At 40.7% G+C, this 25,608-nt stretch overlaps 1 protein-coding gene across 2 annotated transcripts in view; it reads left to right on the top strand.

Annotated features, from left to right (window-relative positions):
- Window positions 1-25,608, top strand: part of Csmd1 (CUB and Sushi multiple domains 1) — a 1,522,453-nt gene that overhangs the window by 1,133,823 nt on the left and 363,022 nt on the right. The window lies entirely within an intron of this gene.

The raw sequence follows: 25,608 nt of genomic DNA, 5'->3' as shown, positions 1-25,608 counted from the left end.
AGAAGACCTTCTGCTGCTTGGAAACATGAGTGGCTTGGTGAGCTGGCAGTTTTCCAAAGCAAACACTGGGGTTTTTGACCCATGGCGACCTAAGCCAGAGTGTAACTGTTCTGGCTCCATCATGACAGCAGCAGGTCTTAGAAGATAGTTAAGGATTCCTGAAGCAAAACTCCTTATCTATAGAACAAGGGCCTGAATGATGTTACCTCTCTCTTAGTTAGGGTCTCCTTTGCTGTAAAGAGACGTCATGACCACGGCACTTTTAAAAGGGACAATGTTTAATTGGGGCTGGCTTACAGTTTCAGAGGTTTGGTTCATTATTGTCACAGTGGGAAGCAGCGTGGCAGCATCCAGGAAGACATGCTGCTGGAGGAGATAAATAGTCTACACCTTGATTCAAAGGCAGCCAGAAGGAGACTAAAATTCTACACCAAGCAGAGCTTGAGCATAAAGACCTCAAGGCTCACCTCGACAATGACATGCTTCCTCCAACAAGGCCACACCTCCTAATAGTGTCAGTCTCCTTGGGGCCAAGCATTCAAGCACAGGAGTCTAAGGAGGCCAAACCTATTCAAGCCACCTCACCCTCTTTTTTTTTTTTTTTTTTTTTTTTTTTTTTTTTTTTTTTTTGCTTTTTTCTAAATCTGTGATTCTACAATTTAAGAACTCATACTGGGCTCTAAACTTTCTGTTCTTCCTCTCCAGTTAATTAAACAAGTCAATTATCTGAAAGGGCCAGGGTATGGCTCAGTGGGTAAGAGCCCTTGCTATATACAAGCATTAGGACCGGCATTCAAATCCCTGATGTCCATGGAAAAATCAAGTGTCATATATACTTACTACCTCGTCATATAGGAACTGACTGTCATAAAGCCTAGCTTCAGGTTCGGTGAGAAACTATCTCAAAGGAATAAGACCAAACTTGATGAAGAACATCTGATGTCATTCTCTGGCTTCTGCACGTTCATGCACAGGCATAGGCCTGCTTCCTGTACATGTATTTTTATAACACATAAATGCACATCACATGCATAATACATACATATACACACATACATCAATTAACAAACAAATATCCTGCCTTGAACTAATTTGGTATAACTGCATTATCCTTTAAGTGTATAGGACACAGACAAGCTACAACCACAGCTTTGCATTCTTATATTACTGCCAGAAATCATAAAATATTGAAATATAAACAAGTAGCAATTTGTACTATAATAATATGTTTCTTGATCTGAATACTGTGATTTGAACAGCAAACTCAATCAACAGCTTATGAAGCAACTGAGATATTTTAATATTTTAATGAAATAATGATAAGTCTAGTTTTCTAAGATGTTGGTATGTTTTATGGGAGTGTAACTCACATCTTTCAATCAAGTGAGCCTCATTCAAAAGCCCCTTTTGCAGAGGCAATGTTTGGAGCGCCTGAAGACCTGTCAGGGTGCAAGGACATTGAGTGCCAAACCATTTTGTGACATGCAATTACCTAAGGTGTATACTATTTATCATTTTGTAGATAAATGCAAATAAGATGCACATGTATAATATGCACAGTATTAAAACTTTAATTAAGATTCTTGTATTTATATAGATAGCTGGTTCCAGAAATAATCTTATCCAGGTGTGTTCTGTCCATCAAATTTCATCTTTGGGGAGGAAATAGTCACAACTATCTTCATCCCTTATTGTGGTACCCCAGCTTTTTAAACCACATCAGCCATTTCATCTCCAGTTAGACAAATAATTATCAGTGTGTGTTAATTTGAAGTTCCGAGTTCAAAGTCTATACTATATGCAGCTTACTGACCTGAAACAATCTGTCCTGTAAACCTTATGGGATGATGTGCACATCCCTAGGAAGAAGGAACCTCAAGACCTCAGGAGCATTTCAAGCCTGCATGCTGAGCCATCCAGTACCCAGGAGTAGCAGCTGTGCCAGGCACCTGCCCCTAGACTTTAACATTCTCTGCTTATTCTCACTTTTTATACACAGTGACTAGTGAACAAAAAGTCATTTGCTAAGGAGCTTCAACAAAAGACTTTAGTAGTACACTGTAACCCCAATATTTAGTGTACATGTGTATGTACTTTTCTCAACGCCTCATTTAAATGTTTAGGCAGAAAAGTCAAATTCTCAGGCTAATTAGCTGTGAAAAAGGATACTTTTGTCAAATAAAGAATCATTCTTCTTCTTCTAAATTCTCCCATCTGTCAGTGGTTCTCAAATGGATGATTTTGCCACCAGGGCCTTCTCTGGAGATATTTTTGGCTATCATACCTGGGGTAGATGAACTAATGTCAAGTGTAAGATAGAGTCTGAGAATGCTGCTAAACACAGGATGCTTCAACAAATTGAAAACAAAATAGTTCAGAACAATCTCGAGTCTCTCTCCAGCTCTCACACACCCACAGTTAATTCCCACATGAGTTCAGTGCAGTATGGTAGTCAAAAATTTGACTGCAGGATCACCTAAGAAACTTGTCTAGACCAGCCAGTTCTGCATTCCTGTGGGAGAATGTGTGTGAGAGTGCTTTTGACTGTGTCAGCAGTTAATCCCCACATATGTCCTCCTACCAACACACAGATCACACCTGTTCCATCAGCACCGGGCCCTTTGTTCTCCCAGTGGGCTGTGTCCCCGTGCAGCCTCCCTCTGACCCTCATCTCCATAGTTCCACCACCCTAAGGCTGTCACATACATGAAGGCACACAATGTGTAGCCTTTCAAATTAGATTTGGAAGAAAGAATATGTCTAAACACAGGAGCAGAGACAAGGGAAATGGCTGAGTTGGGAAAGTACCACTGAATGGGCTTTACAGTTGAGCAAACTAGGTCTTGGGAAGCCATCTTGAAAGGGAAGGATGGTGGAACAGGAAAGATTCGTCCCTGTGAAGTTTCCAGGAAGCAAGAGAGCAGAGGGGAGACTAGGGGTGAGTTAAGATGTTCAAAGTCATATCCTGATGACCTGATTCCTACAGCAATGCTTTGACTCCCAAGGTTCACACAGCTTCAAGCAAAGACCCAGTATTCAACTCATGAGCTTACACACTCAAAGTACAACAGAAATAAAGAGATTTAATGAAGAAGGTAGAGTCCTTGGTAAGGGAAAGGTTTTTTCTGAAGGTAGAAGTTTAGACAAATTTATTAGTAGGAGTATGTTGGCTTTGTTCTGAGACACTATCTCAATTCCATAGCTCAGGCAAATCTCAGAATTGTTGGTACTACAGACATGACCTGCCATGCCTGACTTCATTATTTTTTAACTGACAGATAATAATTAATAATTAGTGAGTTTTTTTATTTTAATCAAATAGTGTAGAATTATTAATTTAAACTACTTAACATATCCACCATCTTAAATGCTATCATTTGTTAACGAGAGGAATGTTGAAAATCAACCTTTGGCTATTTAAACTAGACACTGTTGGTATAGTTATCATGAAATGACCTCTAAAGACGACATCTCCTGAAGGTTCCTAGCCAGATCCCAGCATCTGCCTGTCCCTCTGCTAACTATACATGGAGATCTGCTGCTGTGAGCACTACACTTCTGAGCTCCATGCTTAGGAAAACATGTACTACGTGACTCTGTACCTGGCATAGTAGGTCTTTGTGCCAATTGTTTAAGTTGCTAGGCTGCATAGATTACAATGAGGTCTGGGGATCCCCTCTGCAGTGTGGCTGGGATGAGTGCCTAGACCATCACGGGATGGTTTGAAGTAGAACACAGCATCAGACAGCATAGCTTTAAAGACTGATGGTCTCTGGCCTTCTAGCTTTCTAACTAAATCAAGGCTGATAACTTATTTTTAAAAAAAATCCTAAAAGGTTTCTTGCTTGTTCTATGGTTTAAAACTACTGGTTTTGGTGACTAACACCTGTTGCCTAACATTGTGGAATTAAGTAAAAATGTATTGCTATCACAGTCTTCTCTGATTGCTATCACACTCTTCTCTGTCCAGGTACCCAGAAGCCTCTCTGACTAAGCTGCTAAATTCTTTGTGAGCCAGAGATAAAGGAACAAAAAAGAATTAAGATGCTTTATGTAGGTAAACATGCACAGACACATATACATTCATACATACAAATATATTTCATTCAAATTCTCATTACACATTAATACGTGCAAATTTTTGTTGGGCCCAATCACCAGTCTCATACATGCCATAAGTATTCACACTTGCTTACATATGTTTACATACATACATACATACATACAGACAGACATATATACACTTGGATGGATGGGTGGACAGATGGATGGATGGATGGATGGATGGATGGATGGATGGATGGATGGATGGATGGATTGGTGGATAGATGGATGGCTCAAAACTCCCCAAGCCAAACCATTCAACAAAAATTGTATTTCTTTTCACTGGTCTTTTTACTCCTGCTTAGACAGAAAGTTCTTTAGAAAACTACCTTAGAGATACAATGTCACATAAAATGAGAGCTACAGAAGGATGTTGCTATTAAGTTCAAAGCAGTGTTTCATTCTATTATGTTCATTATAAGTTCAAAGCAACAGTGTTCACATGGCCTTGCCTTATCATAGTGCACACCTGTGGTTTTATCCTTGGACCTAAATGTTTTCCCTTGAACACAAATTTGTCCCAAGTCTATTTCTCTTTTTAGTATGGCTATAAAAGCTCATTTTATTTCTTAGTATGCAGCCTTTACTTACTATATGAGTAGTGGGCACATTCTATTCTTGATTCAAAACTTTATTACATCTTTCTAACAAAGCAACTAGTACAGCTTTCTTCCTAAAATTATTTTAATCAAAGCAGGAATCCTATGAACCATTAATTCATCTAACCATCATTAATTTATAAAAGTTCATCTTTACATTGATCTGCATTAAATCTGATCAATAGGGTGTGCTAATGTCTAGGAATTATTATATTATTTTCATAATGACAAGAAAGGCATGTCAAGATGCAAGAAACAATCCTGAGATGAAGTCTCTCTGGAACCCTGCAATCAAGCTCACCTATGGCAGACCATGCAAAAATGGTGGGCCACCTTTAGGAAAGTCACCTGCTATCCTTAGACTATCCTAGATGGCTCATGGAAGATGAGGAAGGGCAGAAATAAGGTCTAAAGTCCACTCAAGTAGCTTTGTTGGTAACTCAGGACAAGATTCTCATACATTGCCACAGAGTGCAAAAGACATTGAGTAGAAAAAGTCACAAAGAAATGAGGTCAAATGTGCTAATATTTACTACGTAGGGGAGAATTCTTCTTTCTTGCTTCTCCTTATTTCTGGTTCCTGTTGCAGGGAGGCTCCTTTCTGCTGCAATGATCTTTCAATGATCAGTCAGTAATGTCTGGACTCCTTTTAGATGCTCATGGTGCTAATGATTTTACTCATGTCAGGGTCACATACATACTGTGTGATTAGGAAATTAGAAGGAGAGAATTAAGAGCCACACCTGTAGACTAACCCAGTACCTGTGAGTGAATTGTGACAGGGTACATTTGGTGGCTCTGTGGGGATGTTGCCCTTCACAGACATTTGATTGAGTGTTTCATGACCACTTGGTCCAGAGAGTATCAGGCTTAGGCAACAATCTGCCAGATGCTTGCTTAACCATTTCAACAAATTTAAAGGTTGCAATAGTTTTAACATGGCAGAGGGCTGCCTACATTGATTTGATCTCACACTAAGTTGAAGGTTGGAAAATTATTCAGACAAAAATTACACTTAGGATATATTTTCTATTTGAAAATGGATGATTCTTTCCAATTAACTTTCACCACGATTGCTTTATATCTTATGACGATTTATATGCTATAGAACATGTAGGGAACTGGCTGGGGTTACCACCTAGCTGGTAGAGAGCTTATCCAGATGAATAAGGCCCTGGTTTCAATCCAAGAACTGCAGCAAATGGACTTGCTGGTGCCCATTGGTAATCCTAGCACCCATGAGTCAGGAGTCAGGAGTCAGGAGTCAGAGGCAGGAAGATCAGGAGTTCAAAGTCATCCTCAGGTACATAGTGTATTTAATGTCAACTTTAGCTACATGAGTCTCTAACATAAAATTAAGTAAGCAAAAGTTCCAAATTTTTAAAATATAAGAAATAAACAGACCAAGAAACAAAACAAAAAAAATGGAAAGGGAACTTAGTATAGTTACTGCCTAAATAGTGTACGTTAGACACACTAGACACTTGCCACCTCTAAAATGAGATTCTCTAAATCTATAAGTATCTTAATGGAGCTTTGAAAAAAGAGATGCCCAGATCACTAGGTGTGCAACTGAAGCTACATTTTCTTAGCCCCATGAGAGGATTTCTCATCTTAAAATGAGATGAACTTTTCACCACGGCTTCTGTGAAACTTAAATTTAAAAAAAAAAAACCAACAAACAAACAACAACAACAACAAAATCTATGTGAGTGGTGCATTGTGCAAGCCTTGTACCTGCTAGATAATGGCTCACTCTGAGGAAGATCCTGGCAACTGGGGTAGTATTGACTTGGCCTGCATTAAGCAGTCAAGCCTTATTAGACCTTCTTACCAGGCTTGTTTCTCATTCATTTCCTCTCCAACACTTCCCCTGTGTAGGTGTTAAATCTATATGGGTCCCGGGGAGCTGAGTAAACAGAGCAGTCCTTAATCCATTGACTGCTGTTTAGATGAGACAGAGAGGATGTCAGCAAAGAGGCTTGGCAGTCACAAAAGCCACCTGGTGACAGGCTTATCCCTCTCCTGTCTGAACTGTCAGGGCAGCCAATAGAGTTCAGGAGGATTTGTAGAGCAAAATCAATGTGGGTTACCATGGTTCTTATCTGGGGATGGTTCTCCATGCCTTATTGTCAGTTGTAATACACCTTGACTTGTAAATTTTTTATTTTATTTTATTTTTTGTGAATTCAGTGTCTAGGATATTACCATGATTACCTTAAAATTAAATCCACTGTAGAACGCTGATCCTTATTCTCCCTCTAGAGTACTGGTGAGACATAGTCCCTCCTGGGGATGCTAATTGCTTTTTATCAGTCCCAGTGTTAAGATCACTAAGTGCCTCTTTAGGGCCCTCAACTCAGAGAGATGCCCTGTTGGTCATGGAAGGTCAAGTTCTGAATAGCTCCTGACTGTCTGAGTTCCAGCCAGCCTAGAAAGCCCTGCTCACTCAGAGATGATGCTTCAAGGCCACCTTGCATTGAGTGGGGACACCAAAGTTGCTTACCAGCTCTGCAGAGGGGGAATACCACATAGTAAGTGGGACAAGGTCCTTGCAGAATAAAAGGGGTCAAGGTGATACCTCCCATGCTGCCATTTTCCCTGGGCCTCCAGTGAAGAAGCTGTGATTTTTTTTTTTCTTGAGCATTTTTATATTAGCCAAATTAGCTTGTTTTTATACCTTCACATCAGAAAGTGCCTCATAAATGGAGTAACATGACCTCTGAGAGTGGTTGTGGGATTTTGTACAAATATGAGTTCATCACACATGATCCTCCCTAGACCCAGGATGGGAGTCTCTGTCATTACTGTGGAGGTGGGCATCAGGAGATGTGTGGAGTCATGACGGCATTCCTATAGGACATAAAGAGCAGAAGAGGGAGACATGGCTGTGTCACATGGGAAGCTTGGGGGTACAAACATATTTTGACTGTCGGAAAATTTTCATTTAAACTATGAAGGACAAAAAAGAGATCTGGGAAGGGGCTTTCAACTGCTGACCCATCTTCCCAGCCCCTCCCAGACCTCTTTTTTGTCCTTTATATCCCTAATTATTGCTGCTCCTTTTTTGCCTTTTACTCAATATTTCCACTTACTATATAATCAAAAGCAATTATAGTTTAAATGAAATTCTGAATAACGCTCCTTAACACATGTCAAAGATACATAAAGTTCAAACTTAACAAAGCCCTAGAAGCACAGTGCTATCGTTTTTAGAGAACACACATCACAGGATCCATACATGTGTACCAGAAGTGAAATACCTGCCTTTTCCCAATTAGGTAATTCAGCAAGAATGTTCTGTGTACACTTGGAGATGTAAATGATGATGAAGAGGCTTTACCTGGAAAAATAGAAAAATAATTTTGAACTATGATGAGGTCCCCAGGTGCTAGGGAAATTTAAGGTCACATAATCCAAGAGAGTGCAAAGCCTCACACTAGAGAGTATGGCCATCCCAGGAAGCATGAGCCATGGAGGGTGCAGGAGAAAGACTCACCTCTTGTAGACTAAATATTACAGACCTGTCATCCCAGCTACTAGGAGGCTGAGTCAGGAGTATAGCAAGACCATGGACTGACTTAGCTGTAGATTGAGGTCAAGACAGCCTAGGGTGCTTAGAGACACCCTTTCTCAAAAAGCATAAAAGAGATACATAAAAATAAAAAATGTAAGAAGATTCATCACTGGCTTAGCTATTGAAAAACACTTGTTTCATTTCCTGTACTAAAAGGGAGCAGGGGGATGAGGGAGAAAAAGAAGAAAGAATAAAAGAAAGAAGAGATGAGAGAGACAGAGAAAGAGACAGAGACAAAGATAAAGACAGAAGGAGGGAGGGAGGTGAAAGAGGGAGGGAGAGAAGGAAGAAGGGAGGGGGAGAGAAGTAGAAAGGGGGAGAGAGGAGGAAGAAGAAAGGGAGTGAGGGATGGAGGGAGGGAATATCCTATCCAGCAGTTGGAGAGAAAGCAATTCAATTCCAGTGCCCTGCAGCAGCTTAGTTCCAAGCTCCACCCCTCTACTTCCAAGGCAAGCTCATCCCTCTGTGGAGACTTTCCTATTTCCTGTGATAGCTAGAATTTAGCTACATTCCCAACTCTGCTGCTTCCTCGCCTGGGTAGATTTAACAAGGTCTGAAAGTAGAGTGACCATCCAGTGGCCAATTTTGGAGGCAAAACCATGAAGAGAACACAAGGTTTCAGCTGACAAGGGAACAGTGGAGTGAGATTGAACCCTTGGGGAAGCGAAGAGCCTGGAAAACAGCCAGTCTTTAGCGTACTTCCAGGGAGAGCAGCCCAACAAACCCCCAACATCTGCCAGAAAGACTTAAACACACTATTGTGTTTCTAAACTCTTTTTATCAGAAATAGGAGGAACCGGAAACAACAGTACAGTTTACTGCTGGATGAGGAGACACAGCTTTTCTTAAGAAAACCAACAGCCAAACAGATTTTATACTACTGATTCAACACAATTTCCACATGCAGGGGGAAATCTTCTAGATAATTTTGCCCTTCAATAGTAATTGGTCATAACCACCATTGGTAATTTTAACGCCTTAAAGTTAAGGAAAGTTCAGCTTATTAAATATGTTTTTTTTTTCTAATTTGTACATGGCATAAGTATTTAAACTGGGGACAGAAAGGCAAAAGTGTCAAATTCTGTAGTTTTGAATTTTCAAAGTTCTATTTTAGATTTATGACTGCTTGCCTGTATGCCAGTGCAGCCCTTGTGTACCTGGCGCCCATTGATTCAGGAAGAGGGTGTTCAATCCCCTAGAACTGAAATTATACCATTGTGAGCCACTACTGAGGGGATGCTCAGAAACCCAATCCAAGCCACCTGAGAGAACAGCTAACACTTAACTGCTGAGCCATCTTCCTAGCCCCATAGGAGTGGGCTGTAGCTTGCGCATGGGCGTGGGTCCTGTTGGGTGGCATTGTGGATCCTGCATGTGTTCCTTGGCTCAAGGAGGCAGAAGTGAAGAAATTTGACTGAGTTCACTGCATGCAGTGCTTGGGGGACAATGGACTGTGAGAAGCCTTTGAGCTTTGCCCAGATGTGGAGGTCTCAGCCTGAAGTCCTGCTGGGGCAGAGCTCCTGAGTGGGGGTCTCCGGCTGAAGCGGCTGACCAGGAGACTGGTGGTCTCTGTCCTTGGGCTCCCAGATGCCGCTGGGAGCCATGGAAGAACTGAGACAGGAGGGCACAGCCCACAGCCAAAAGGGACAAGAGGGAGAGCTCTGGTGGTGCCCCACAGGGTGAGAGACTCTTGGTTACTGGGACTTGCTTGGCTGGGTCGGCTAGTTTGCTTGAATTGGCAGCCTTCACACCAGGAATGTAGAGAAGTCTTCCAGTGGGAGATTAAGCAGCCAGTATCATGGTGGAAAGTGGATGAGCTATACTCCCCTCTCCCCACCTCAAGGCAGACCTGAGTTAAATAGGGAGGGAGGAGGGGCTGGGAAGGAATGCCTAATTGCCTATGCCTTCTGGCCCTTAGGTATCTCATTAATATGGAGATCTCGAGGCCCTGAGGCCTGTAGTCACACCCTCTACCTGTGGAGGAGCTGGTAGGGGAATTGCCCTATGAGACTGAAAGGCACTGATTAGTGGATGTCTTTGGCCACATGTCAGGAGCCTGGAGTCTGGGAGTGTGGCAGAATATATGCCATCCCTTGCAGGGTCTCTGGCCATCTCTCGCCAGTGCTCCACCAGAAACCAAGTTATCCTTTCATGGTCCCACACATAAGTTTGGTTTTTAAAACACTTTTAAGTGTTGAACGGGACATGGCATTTAACTCAAAAATGGTTTTAAAAACAGAAGATTAATCTTTCAGTTTAATGTGGACTACAAGGCTCTCACTTTAAAAGAAGATGGCAGGCCAGCGGAGGATCCCACATTCACGCAGCTGTCGGTGGGCTGGCCGGCAGCTGCATCGGCAAGGTTCCAGGGTTCCAAAAGCTGGGAATCAGGTGGAGAGACCATGGACACGTGGAGTCCGGTTTTCCAAAGCTTTTATTGTTCATGGCATGGTGAATGGATGCAGGTGTTGTTCGCTTCCCCCCACCCCCAAAAAGGCCAGGGGAGACCAGTCTTATAGGGAAGGGAGAAAGGGGAGGGAATAACTTAATTAGCTACGCCCCTGGCCTTTTGATAATTCATTAATATTTAAATCTCTGGAGGTGGAGACTTGTTAGTCACACACTCTACCTGTCCTACGTGACCAAAGGTAACAGGTTAAATGGAGTTACCTCGTCCAAGGCCCAACATCTTCCTATTATAATTTACAAATGGATCTTTTCAAAATTTCCTGCAAATAACATATCTTATTCCTGGACGATTCTGAGAGGTGCAGAGTTATACACATAGCACAGAAGGAACAGACTTAACCCAGGCTCAAACCTGATAAGGACACTGGTCACATTAGTGGCCAAGTTCCTCCTCCAGGAGGTCATGAGCTCTCCATGGTCCTGCAGCTGCCTCTTTGGTCCCACAGATAATTCTGTGTTCTACACCATCTCCCATCTGTGTCTTGATTTCTGGGTTTGAGGCCTTACATTTACAGGAAAAAAAAGATCCAAAGTGTCAATTCTTACAGTAGTGTTACACTACTTGATTTTTTACAGACAAGAGAACATCAATCTATCAGTCAAATAACCAGACCTGGCAAGCTCCTTTTCAGAACTAGTTTACTGTACAGGGCTTCTGACACCTCCAAATGCATTCTCCCACTATTTTGAGATGATCTGAATCTTTAAAGAACATTCTCCATTTGTTTCCCTGGCAAATTTTGAAGCTATTTATAATATAATGTTCACAATTTCCTGAGACTCAGTCATATAAATGGCTAATGAATAAACTTTATGCTTTATAGACTATACTTTATGGAGTGATATGTAAATTATGAGACATTCTTCCTGATTAACAGTGTGGACTTTGGCTAGCACATGTAAGGTCTTGAGTTTGATTCCCAATACCGAAATAAAAAGAAAAAGAGAGGGGCTTAGGAAGGAGGGAGGGATAAAGAGAAAGCAAAGAGTAGCCTCTGAGGTGGAATGGCTGAGTTCACATTCCTGGTTTTCCTCTTGTTGTGAAACTGAGTGAGTCACTAGATGTCACACTACAAAATCCTCAGCAGCCGTGGAAGAGCTGTGAAGACCATCTTCCCCAGAGACACTGGAAGCCTTGAGTAAACAACTAACATTGAAGACAAGAAAGAGATTACCATCCATAGGCAGAATTTAGAAACTTTTTTTTTTTTATTTCTGTCTATTATTTTAGCCTTCAGTTGTAACCACACACTCTTTCCAACTGTAGCCAAGGAGTGGCTTCATTGATGACATAGTTCACTCTCAACTTTCTTGTTTCCATTAAGCCATTCCAATACCAAGGGGACCCTGACACATTTAGGAAGCAAGTCAGACCCATGGTTTAATACAGGAAAGTTTGATATTGTTGCAGAAGATGGTGTTTGTGACTACAAACTATTCTGTTATCCTCCAATCCCTAGTATGGTGGTAGAGGTAAAGAATCCTGTGCTCTCTCGCTCTCTCCCTCCTGCCTCTAGAGACCAGTTACTACTTCTTCTTCTTCTTCTTCTTCTTCTTCTTCTTCTTCTTCTTCTTCTTCTTCTTCTTCTTCTTCTTCTTCTTCTTCTTCTTCTTCTTCTTCTTCTTTTCCCCTTCCCCTTCCCCTTCCCCTTCCCCTTCCCCTTCCCCTTCCCCTTCCCCTTCCCCTTCCCCTTCCCCTTCCCCTTCCCTTCCCCTTCCCCTTCCCCTTCCCCTCCCCTCCCCCTCCCCCTCCCCCTCCCCCTCCCCCTCCCCCTCCCCCTCCCCCTCCCCTCCACCTCCTCCTCTTCTTCCTCCTCCTCCTCCTCCTCCTCCTCCTCCTCCTCCTCCTCCTCCTTCTCCTCCTCCTCCTCCTCCTTCTTCTTCTTCTTTCCGTAATTTCTGGAACAGGACAGAATTAATGGCTTGTACCTATCTATTAAACATACATGGTAATGCTTAGAAACCTTTGAAAAGGTCTTGGGCTCTTCTGAATCAGGGTGGCTGTCACAGCTGCCTTTGTGATTTGACTGGTATGCTGGCATCATTCTCAAGCTATTAGTCACCAAGGATACTAGAAATACCAAGATATGGTAATCTTACTTATACTAAGGGCAAATAGGATTGTCAAATGTACTCGATGATTAATTTCCATAGATCTTTAAAATGTCATGGAAGACATGGCTTTTATGTTCCCCTTGTGATTCTTGATATGCACTCAAATCATTACAATACTAATAGATGATTTTAAATGTGTATTCAACATGTAGCTATTGACTACATGGAAAAAAACAAAAGTTAAAGATAATTTATAGCACACATATTTGACTGTTCTGTTCCAATTTTAGGGTTAAAAAACTGACATTTAAAACAAAATCCTTCCACGTGTTGCAATAATAATCTATCAGTTGAAGTGAATTTATTTTGTTAATGTGTAAAATATGCAAATAAATAGACATAAATGTTGTGGATAGCCCAGCCTTGTATTTTAATGCTAATTCCCCTTTCCTGTGAAGTCATTACACAGGTGAATTCTAGTGAACCTTCTGCCCATCTTAATTTGTAAAATAAAGGCTGAAGCCAGTGATTGGGCAGAGGAAAGGGCTATGGAGAAATAAAGGTTGGTGAGAAGAGAGCAAGGGGAGGACTACTGGAGGAAGACAATGGAGGATGGAGAAGACAGAGATGACAGAGATGGAGATAGAGATGATGATGAGTGGGGAGAGAAGAGAGGGGACGACTGGGGAGAAGAGAGGAGAGAGAAGATTCGGGGGGGAGGAGGGGGGGAGATTGACTGGGAAGCAGGAGGTAGAAGGACAGATGCAGGGTCTGGAAAACCCTAAAGTTATAAGGGTCTCATAGCTGGGAAACAGAGTAGTGTAGGGGTATCTGCCCAATCTAGGCTTACAAAATATATTCATTATTACTGAGTTGTGTTTTCATTGATGGTCATATTTGGGTTGGAGATTTAAATATCTCACACAACACATAGATGAGTTGATTAAATAAATAAAGAACACACACTGTTTTATAAAAGTCTTAATTATGGTGTTGCACTATCCCATCCTATCTGTTCATCAGGTCCGTAAGCCTGATAGAACCAACTCAAATAAAGTACTGAAAGATTATTAATTGAATTGGATAGTTGCGCAAAATGCTGGTTTGAAAGAGATATCCCCATTATCCTTATTCATTTGAACACTTCGTCACCAGCTGACGGCATTGTTTGTGGAAGCATAGGAGGTACGACCCTGTTGGAGGAAGGATGGGCTTTGAGGGTCCAATGCCTTCTGCCACTCCCAGTGTGATCTCGCTCTGCTTCCTGCTTGTAATTTGAATTCTCAGAAGTTCCTGCCATCAAGCTTGCTTTTTGTTGCCCTGTCTCACCACCATGATTGACTCTTAAACATTAGAAGCTGTAAACCCAAGTTGATCCTTTCTTCTATAAGTTGCCTCGGTCATGGTGTTTTATCACAGCAACAGAAAAGTAGCTAATACAATCAATGTTTTAGTTCTTTAGAGTCTTCTCCATGTTATACTAACCTAGCACCTTCTGATATTGCTTATCTAATAGAATATACCCACAGGGAGATGCTGGGATGTTCTAGAAGAGAATGAGCATGTTTCACCAATAATATCATACAGAACAGTCACATAGACACTTATGGTCACACCTGTGAGATTCATCCTGCTGTTTGTCACCCAGCTCCTTCTTTCCTTCTCTCTCTCTCTCTCTCTCTCTCTCTCTCTCTCTTTCTTTCTTTTTTCTTTATCTTTCATTTTTCTGATAACAAAAGATATCATCTGTGACACAGCAGAGATTAAGCTTGTGTTAGAATTGAAGTTGACTTTTATGTGCCATATTCATACTATAAATGAACTATATAGCTATTTTTTAATGTTTCATTATATTTGTGTATGTGCACATGCATGTATGCACGTCTGTGCACACATACCCTGATGCACATGTGGGAATCAGAGAACAATTTGCAAGAATCAATTCTCTCTTATCATGAGGGTCTAAGTGGTTAAACTCAGATTTTGGCAGTAAGCACCACTAAACCATCTTGCAAGCCCAATAGTTTATAATTATTTAGGCATTGCTTCTGCTCTTTACTCAGAACATATTTTCCCCACATTGTTCTGTAATGAGTCTGTCCATAATTTCAAACAACATATCCAAGATGGCTCAAAATAATGTCTAGTGTTTGTGTGTGAGTGACCTGTCTGTCACTGCAGCTGAACTGTCAGCAATGTTTGTACTTATTTATCTTCCTTACAGTGGAAAGGAAAAAGACCTGAAAAGCCTTCAGTTTGTAACAAAAATAAATGAAAACTTTAGTCTGGAATAAGTCCTCAGAAGTTTTATGTGTGGATTAGATGTGGGGCCTGAAGCCTGAGGAGAGTTAGCAGACACTCTGGTGATATGCCATGGCCAACAGCTGAGATCTCTCAGTGGAGAATTGTCTGTGGGGTTGTTTGTGTGTTGCTGGGCAGAACTACATATATATTTTGTAATATACAAATGAGTTTGCAAGAAGGTAGAATATACTTCAGTGTGCAGGACTTTAATAGAAGCAGGTTTGAATTAGGCATTTGCCTTAAACTGTTACATTCTCTACTTTTCCTGTTGCTCTAGCAAATCACCCCAAGATAAACCATTTAAAAGAGAGAAGCCTCATTTTGGCTTACACTTCCAGGGCATAGTCCAGCCTGGTAGGGAAGCCATGTACATTGAAATGATGAATGAATGAATGAATGAATGAATGAACTGCTGGGCCAGGGGATGAGGATACAGCACTGTGAGAAATAAGCAATTTCCTCTGGAAGCACACTTTTGCAAGCAAGCAAGCTAAACTATGCATAACAGTCATGATATAGCATGGACCCAAGGAAGGCTACCAAGGACCAAAGATATGCTCATGGTAGATGACCATTTCTAAAGTCAGATTTGACTTCTAACCTGTGGTGTGTGTGTGTGTGTGTGTGTGTGTGTGTGTGTGTGTGTGTGTGTGTGTGTGTAAATAATATAGATGCATATATGTTAGAAGGCACAGAGCTAGAAATGGAGCATCATGCAAGGGTGTTTGCCTAGTGTGAGCAAGGCCTTGGCTTTGATCCTCAGGACTACAAAAGTATTAGGTCCTGAGATGACACAGATTTAGCCAAACTTTATGAAACATATCCACAGACTCATGGTCCCAATTTGATGTAGGAAACTGAAAATTTGAATTGTTTTTAAGAGGTATATATTCTGAATTAAAAAAGAAAATCATAGCTGAGTCCTGACTCTGTCTTTGGTTCATGAGTGAAACTCAGGCTTTCTTGGAAGATGCGCTAAGAATTTTGATCTGGGCAAGATATATGTTTATGTCAATCTCATGTTAATCTTTTACTAAAAAGCATGTTCAGGGCACATTTCTGTGCTAGGTAGCAAGAAGGGTTGATTCATTTCACTGTATTTGTTCAGTGATGTTTTACATTGTGGTTTTCTATGTCTGATTTTCAAAAATTCTTCTAGGATATGTTTATAGTAGCTGGGGCCCTAGGCTGCCAGCCTACTTCAGGCTGGGCATTTTCATGTTGTTTTCTCTCTCTCTCTCTCTCTCTCTCTCTCTCTCTCTCTCTCTCTCTCTCTCTCTCTCTCTCAATAGAGCAAAACAGTGAACAGAACTGAGCAAGGGACCAGGGCTGAGGATGAAAGAGGGAGGAAGAAGCAGAAGGCAGGCAGTGTCAAAAGCTTCATATTGCCCTGGCATCCCTCTGTGTCAGAAGAGCACATCCTTATTTTCATTCTTGAAATAGGCTCTATTCCCCAATTGCAAACATGCCTATGTAGTCCTTGTCAAGGCATGTTCTCTCATTTGTTCTGGTTTCTTAATCTGCTGTAATGATTCAGAGAGAATGCTGGTGGAGGGCTCATGCACAGGAGTGAGTGAGTGAGAGGACAAGTTCGCACCTTCTCTTCACACTCTGAAGAAATGAGAAACTGCAGGTGGGAGGGAATGAAGCATCAAAGCTGAGCTCTGGCCTTAACTCTTCAATCTGTTACCATGACTACAGAATCTGCCAATCTGATAATTGCTTTCCTGACCAGGTAACCTCACACCTGGCTGCTGGGCTGGCCGACCTCCATCCAGCTAAGGAAGTGAGGTCCAGAGAGTCCACAGTTCACCCATACCCAGCTCTACTGTCAGGGAATGGAGACGGTTAGCATCAACTGTTTTCTAACTTGTTTTTTCCATATTTTTCTTTTCTATAGTTTTTTTTTTTTTTTTGAGTCAGAATTTCACTTAGCTCAGGCTATTCTTAAATTTTTCATGTAGCCAAGGATGGCCTAGAACTCTTTCCTTGTGCCTTCAGTTCCCAAGAGCTGAGATTTTGTGTGTGTGCTATTACACCTAGCCCATGCTTTCCATTGAAACCACAAGTTTCCATGAATACATTCTTACCAGTCAGCAGATCTGGTGCACATCCGTCAGATGTAGCTTGTGACTGAGAAGAACTATAAAAGTATTCAGAGCTATAAAAATATTACTTGTTAAGGAAAATCTTGATCAATAGCCCCACTTTTGCTTTTAAAAGACGAAGGAGCTAAAATGCACACTGTTAAATCATCCAGACCACAAGCCCAAGGCTGGACAGTTATCATTCCCAGACCTGTAAAGGTTGCCAAGTGCTTTGCTCTTTCTCCAGGTGTGGCAGGGTTTATAAAGTAAGCTTGTCACTGGGCCATTTTGAATATCCTCGAGTCTCTGTTTCTACCATTTGAGAACGTGAGCCTAACATGAACGCCACATTGTTTTCATTTGCTAAGTGCCCTCCTAATGTGCTCATTTGTGATTGGTCTCTTTATTTGTTTATTTCTTTTTAGTTTTTGGAAAATTGTATGTATCATTTGTATCTTGGCAATATCTACCTCTTACTTCATTTCCCTGCACACCTACGTATCTTCCATCTGCCTTCTATAATCATGTCCTTTTGACTAGTTTCTTTTAACTCACTAAATTCGATTAGTGTTCTAATTGAATTAGTGTTCTTCTTATACCCTTATGTGTGGCATCACCACAGGAGTATGAGCAACCTACTAATGGCAGCCGTTCAAAGAAAAATAATGACTCTCCCTCCATCACAGCCATCAACCACCGTTGGCTTTTCAGCTACGGACAGGGCATCAGGAGAACCAGCCCCCTCCATACTAGAAGTTTTAGGTCTCTTGATCTTACAGAGATTTTGTGTGGGTAACCACAGGTGCTATGACTTCATGTGTGTAATGGTCATGTCATGTCTGAGGCCTGCCATGCCAGCTCTCTCCCATCCTCAGGCATTCTCTCACTTTTAATATTAACACACTGAGGAATACCATTCAGTGAACATGAACACTATTTCTGGATGGAATGAGGAAAGAGGATTATGGGAGGACATGGTATCTTCCTCAACTCAACATCAAATGTTCAGTGGCAAATGGAGCATAGGCTTGCCGGCACCCCCTCTCACTCAAATCTAGACTCCTAAGTGCCAGGTATGAGAGTCATTTAACTTTTTAAAAATTTTTTCCCCTCTTGAACATGCTTTCATGGCCACAACTGAATGCTGAGCTCACCCAAGTTGAATCTTCCACCACTGGATAGTAATATCATATCTGCTCTTCTTGCTAGATGACACCATGCTAGAAAGTTTATGGATCACAGAAAGGGATTTCCTCACTATTTGTTTTAGACAAAAATGATAATTTCAGGTGTTTTTTTATATTTTAAGCATAAAATATTTATAACATAATAAAGGTTGTAGAAATTTTCTATAATAAATATACTGTAAATGCAAAGTTAATCAAGTAACGTGAACTACCTTTTTTCAAATGCTATATAACAGGTCTTCACTGACTGAGATTAGTGTAAGTCTTAGATTTACTTTGCCACAACCTTAAAAAGCATTTTAAAGAATGAAACTAATGAAGATACCACCTTTGCACTTCTCAATAAAACTACCTTGCCTGCTATTTTACATAATATGCGTTTTAAGACATTTAATATGCTTTAAAAGCACAAAGAATAATAAACAAAAACATAACAGAAATAGGAAGTGAATCACCATAGCTGGACCACACACGTGGACTATTTTGCCTGTTACCTGTAGGGTTCCCAGGCTGGCTCTCCTGTCCCAGGAGTGTCCTGTGTGTGCACATTTAGAGTATCTACATGTTTTAGCCTAAGGGAAATGGAGATATTTGTAGACATGGTTAGAGGTGAGAGCAAGGTGCATGGCTACATAGTAGACCAATAACCAGCCAGGCCTGGTGATGCACACCTTCAATCCAGCAGTTCTCAACCTTCCTAATTTTGTGACCCTTTAATACAGTGCCTCATCTTGTGGTGACTCCCGACCATAAAAGTATTTGGTTGCTACTTCATAACTCTAATCTTGCCATTATTATGAATTATTATATAAATATCTAATATGCACCTTCCAAGGGGCCATGATCCACAGGTTGAGAAGGGCTGTTTACTCCAGGCACTTGGAAGCAGAGGCTGGTGGATCCATGAGCTGAATGCCAATCTGGTCTGAATGGCGAGTTTCAGGTCAGTCAAGGATACAAAGTGAGACCCTGTCTCAAAACCATCTCAAAAAGAAATGATCTGTGACCACTCTTTTCTGGACCTTCATTGAACACTGACCATAGACTTTCCCGAGTTCTATCCAACAGCCCACAGTAGGAATCAATCTTCATATCTCCATTTCTTCCCCACAACTGTGTTGCTCTTCTGACACCTTTTAGAGACCTTCAGGGTCAGGATTCTCTTAAGCCTATCATTCTCCTCATCGAGTACAGGCGGCTGATGCAAACCAGGAGGCAGGCTCACTGTGTTCATCCCAGGCTCCCAGAGGTTGCTCCCAGTTCTAGCATGAGCCAGAGCTGAGTCCAGCTGCCTGGAGCCCTCTGCATCAGGATGTTCTCAACCTGACTCTGAAGAGAAAATGTGGGCTTCAGAGCTCCGCCACAGAGCTCCATGCCATTCTTTACTTGCTTAAATATCTTCTTTACTGTATTATAATAAATACAAACATTTTTGGCTAGCTTTTTCTCTTCATGTATATACATGTGTGAATATATATATGTATATATATACACACATATATATATACACGTATATATATGTATATATATATATATATATGCTTAAGTATTATTCTTGTTTACAATGTACTATTCAGCCATGCGGAAGATAGTGAGATATCTTAATAAAGTACCTGAAACATTAAAACAAGATCTTTCCTTTCCACCCGTCATATAGTCCATCTGCTGAGTACATACGCCTGGAAGGAATCCTTTATCGTTTAATCTGGGCCATGTGTGTCACCCATTTTGATGTACCACTAGAAAAAGAAAGTGACTTTGATTTGTATTTCTTCAAATATAATCCACTTATTCTTCTGGGTGTGTGGAGAGAATCCTTCGGTGCATCTTGGAATTAAATGGCTTTGAGGTGACATCGTCTTTTTATTCCCTCATGGCTGTATTTTGTTCACATGGATTATAATGAACCGCCTTTAATCTCCAGTCTCAACTCTTCAATGAGTCGTAAAATGTGTGTCCCATGATTTTTCTAATTATTGATCCCACACCCTTTGTTATAGCTCCGAAAACTTCAATATCCCCGCTTTTATCTCAAGAGCTGTCATTTTCTCTCACCACCCTTTCATCTTTTATTCCTTCAGATTCCCGCCTAAGATACGCCTCTAGTCTCCGTTTGATTGATGTGAGCGTTAATTCTGTGTTTTGCCAACTTCTAATGATGTTCTGATTCCCTCTTTTGCAGTTATTGTATTGCGACTTTTAAATTCCCAGTCTCTCAATTTTAATAAATAGCCTTCGCAGTTTCACACATCTGAGAACACATTTTAATAAGTTTCTGGGCTCTGCTAGGGATTACACGTGCTTCCACGGCAAGGGCTTGGGCTAGGCTCCTGGGTCTTTCTGTGGCCACTTCCCATGTGGCAATGATGTTAAACTTCCATCAGTGCCATCCTTAAATCACACTCTCCCTGCTGAGCTAGGTAATCTCCACTGCTGTTCCATAAATATTCTGTGTCCCTGAAAAGATTACGGGCTGTTTTACAGTTTCTGTTGGACAGATGTATTTTTTGGTATGGATTGCTCTAGTCCACATGGGAAACAGACAAAACACTATGGGAATACAGATGGGGGGTGTGGAAAGGAAGGCAGGGGAACCTGGCAGCTATGAAGTGACTTCCTACAAGAGGGGCAGGCAAGATGGCGTCCTGGACACTAGCTCCCACACACACTCGTCTGGGTCCCTGGAACCCCAGTAGGAACCAGTTTTTCTCATGTCACAGAAGATAGATAGCCTGAGGGAGGAGCCATGCTCTCCAACATAACGAAGCATCCAGGCCTGGCTTCTCTCTCACTTGCTCCTCTTTTGAATCGTTTTGCTTTGCTTTTCATAGCAAAGGCTAGTAAGGCCCAGCTCCACCTGGAGTGGTGCTAGGATCTCTTCTCACAGCTGCATAGGATGTGGAAGGAGGACTTCTAGTTTTATAAGGAAAATGTCAAGCTGTCTTCCAAGGACACTGCCCCATTTTGCAGCCTGGGAACAATATGGTCGTGCCTGAGCTTACATAGGTGCATGAGATGGGGCATTCCTCCAGACCAGACATACTTAGACAGATAGTGCTTTATCATTCATTAATCATTCATTTATCATCCAGTTGCATTATGACTGGCCATTATGAGCTCAAAAAAAAAATGCATCAGGAACTGTTGACAGTTACCATTTTGTAAGAAATTGAAACTTCTGCAGATGTGTAAGGCTTCAGTATCGACAACAGTGGTAATCATTGCCAGCTGTCAATTGGACTTCCATGAGAAAATTCACACTTGGGGCAGCTTCTTATAATAACAAGTTGGAATTGAATGAGTCAGGTGGCAGACAGCCTTGGGTTTCCAGAGCCCCTTGCTGTGTGTTCTAAGCCTTCAACCACATTCTGGGGTAGAGGGCCAACCTGTAACACTTATTTAGGCATTCATGGATTACTTTTTCCAAGATGTAGGAATTTTCACTAATATTTTTTTCATGAAAATGTTTGACATTTTTAAAAAATTATAATTTTTCTTTGCTTAGTTCTTCCCACTAGAGTCATTTCCAGAACAAGCATGTTATTTAGGAAAACAAATGTACTTTGAGGTTAGAAAAATGACTCAGCAGTTGTAAGCACTTGCTGCTCTTCTACAGGATATGGGTTTAGTTCTTAGCACCCACATAGAGGCTCACAACCATCTTTAACTCTTGTTCCAAGGACCTAATAACTTCTTCTGATCTCTACAGGCACCAGTCACATATGCTGTACACACACACACACACACACACACACACACACACACACACACGCACACACTCACATGTGCATACATACACACTCACTCATAGGCAAAGCATTCATATACATAAAATAAACACAACGATATATTTTTTATGAAAGAAAATAAATGTACTTTAAATATGATATAAAAATAAAAAGTAAAATCCAAACAGAACTGCAGCCTTGCACACATGCTTACCTCTGTCATGTTTGAAAGGCTGAACTCTGTTGAGGATTTTTATCAGACTCATTGAAAAATCAGAGGCAAAATGCCCAAGTTATCTTTCCCAGCTCAGGTTTCTTATCTATTCCCTGTTAGTATTTATGACCTGGGAAAAGATAAACATCTTTTCTCCCTTAAGAAGGTCACTGCAAACCTGAGGAAGAATATTTACTATCCTACACTAAGGACACGTGTTTTCTCTTGGCCACTCATGAAAGTCCGTAGTTACCAATGAAACCTCTCTCCAGAGATTCACACATCTAAATCTCCTTACTCTCCCCTCAGTCATTACCTTCCTCACCTTCATCTCTCTTACCCCTCTTTTTATCCCCATCTTCCCTCAGGTCCCCCTTATTCCCAAATCTCCCAGACAACATCCTCTGTCCACTTTAGTGGTGCTTGAACTCAATTTGAATAGCTTCCCTCTCAATCTGAATTATTCAATAAATGCAGTGAAATAAAGTGAAATGTATTTTGACATTAATAAAGAACTTTGATTTTTTTTCTTTTTGGTAAACACATGATTGATATTTCCACAGTGATCTAATGAAAAAGTCAAATCCTATAATTGTTGCTCACTGTGGAAGGCCCTTGGTCCTATGAAGACTCAATGCCCCAGTATAGGGGAGTGCTAGGGTGGTGAGGTGGGAGTGGGTGAGTGGGTGGGGGAGCATCGTCACAGAAGTAGGGGGAAGGGAGCGAATAGGAGGTTTGCACAAGGGAAACCAGGAAGGAGGATAACATTTGAAATGTAAATACATGAAATAACCAATAAAAATATTTTTAAATGTATATATTTTTCCTCTTTCTGCCAAGTGAGACAGTAGAGCTCAAAACTCAAAAAAAACCATAAACAGCCAGACAATGAACACATGTAAAGATAATGTGCTTGTGCATAAACCACCACCTTTTACATCACTGTCAAAATCTCATGAGTGACGCTGCCGAGTGGAGACTAGAGGCAGATACACATTTGCGAGCTCAGCACCTGCCCTGCTGTTCAAGCGATGCTGTCTGTGGTTGAGCCTCAGCAGCGTTTTGAGAAGTATTAGGAATTCTGATGAACAGCTATCCTCATTTCTACTCTTTATGACTGCCTTGCCAATAACCTGTCCATATCATAACTATATTCACGGTCTTCTCCTAGTTCCACATACAACTTACTGAGATGACTTCGGCTCTCAAAGCATAAGCTCAAAGTTCTGATTGGTGCTGTGTTTGCTACTTCTTCATCTGTCTCCAAGTTTACAAGGAACGACTCCATAAAAGACGAGAGAGACGTTACACATATTGGACTCGGGAGCCACAGTCATACACATCCCCTTAAATTTGCAAGATGATCAGTATATTGCACTTTTGAGTATGGCATCCTTTATTTGTGAAATATTTTTAAACTAAATAAACACATTAAGAAGTGCATTTAGTCCACAGCTCATGCATGAAGTCTCTTCCTATTGTTGCAGATTCGTGTTCTTTATAGATTAAAATGGCAGAGGAAACAACTGAATTTCATAAGGAAACTTTAGGATTTTATATATGTATATACTATTTATCTATCTATCTATTATATATACTATATATACTATATACCATATATATATATATATATATATATATATATACTATATGCTAAAATAATAAATTTTTAATTAGCTAGAGAGTTTAAAAACTAGTGAACATGAAGACACAAAATGAAGAATTAGCCCAGGGGCCGTAGCATGAAACACAGGGGAGGTGCCAGACTTTTTTTGCTGTCAATGAAGTACTTTTTCCAATTTGAAAATCTACCTTTTGTGAGGAATTTCTTGAAACACCAATAGAGAATTGAAATAATTAATTAGACAATATAAGAAAAATAAGATCCTAATCCAACCAATCAGAAGCCTATGTTCCCTCTCCAGGGAGCAGAGGAACCGCAGCATCTCAGCTTCTCCATGAACCCAGATCTGGGAAAGCTCTTCACCTTCTGTAGTTGCTTGGGATTAACTGTCAGCTGTATTCCTTGTCCACCTCTCTCAGGAATGCACTGTTGGATGTGCCCAGTGACTTATGGTGGCTTTAACAAACCTTAAAAGGGATTACCAACAAGCTTCAAGCAGGTCAATACAGGAAATATAGGGAAGTCATGGGAAACAAGCCTAGAACATTACTCTATGGCCCTATTTCCCTATAGTCAGGAGAGAAGAAGATAGAATCAAGAAGCCCCTTCAGTCCTCATTTTAATATGAAAAATTCACAGAAATTCACATCTGTCAATCTCACGCCTATTTCATACAAATAATACATTCAAGCAAACACCGATTTGAATCAGTGGATTTTAAATAAATTATAATAGTTATGTCATTAATTTTCATAAGTTTATAATAATATATACCATGTATTCCTTACCAGTATTGTTAGGAAAAAGCATTCTAAGCATTTAACCTGTGCATGGTACATTGGGTCTTAGGAACACTGGCCTCACACCCAGCGTTGTTTACTTTAAAAAAAAAAAAAAAAGGTCAGGCAGGCATTTGATTTCTTCTTACAATACATAAACACTAACTTATAAATAGATGCCAGTAAAATGTGCTTCTGAAAAAGCAATTCCTCTTTCCCCCTTTTGTCTGCCTCCATTCCTCAGCTAGTTCAATGTGCCACTCCCTCAGTCATCCATCCGTTTTTCTGTTCTATCATCTGTCCATTTAATTATCTATCACTCATCATCTGGCCATCGACCCATGCTTTAATAATATACTTATCATCTACCCACCCACTTATCTACTCCCCACTATCCTCCCATTTTTCTATATGTTTAGTTTTTAGCATCTATTCATCCATTTCTCCACTCATCCATTTATCTATAATCTGGCCATCTACCCACCTATGGATCACCCAACATCCATCATCCACCCATCTTTCTATCAATCTATTTACCTATCATTAATCCATCTGTTCTTCTATCCATCCACTTATCTACCATCCAGACATCTATACATCAATTTATTCCTCATTCGCCCATTCCTCTATTAATCTACATATCTAACATACATACATGCATGCTTCTATCCATCTACTTATTTATTCATCAACCATCCATTCACTCATTCCTTTATCTTAATATCTATCTATCTATCTATCTATCCTTATATGCATCATCTTAACTATCTGTTCATTGACTGATCTATCATCCATCCATACATCAATCCATTGATCCATTAATTCATTCATTCATTCACCCATTAACTACAACAGTCTTTCTCCTGCTTGTATTGGCTTAT

Source organism: Arvicanthis niloticus, chromosome 16, assembly GCF_011762505.2.
Source record: "Arvicanthis niloticus isolate mArvNil1 chromosome 16, mArvNil1.pat.X, whole genome shotgun sequence".
Taxonomy (NCBI): Eukaryota; Metazoa; Chordata; class Mammalia; order Rodentia; family Muridae; genus Arvicanthis; species Arvicanthis niloticus.
The sequence above is the reverse complement of the archived record's forward strand: the minus strand, read 5'-3'. Positions and strand labels throughout refer to the sequence as shown.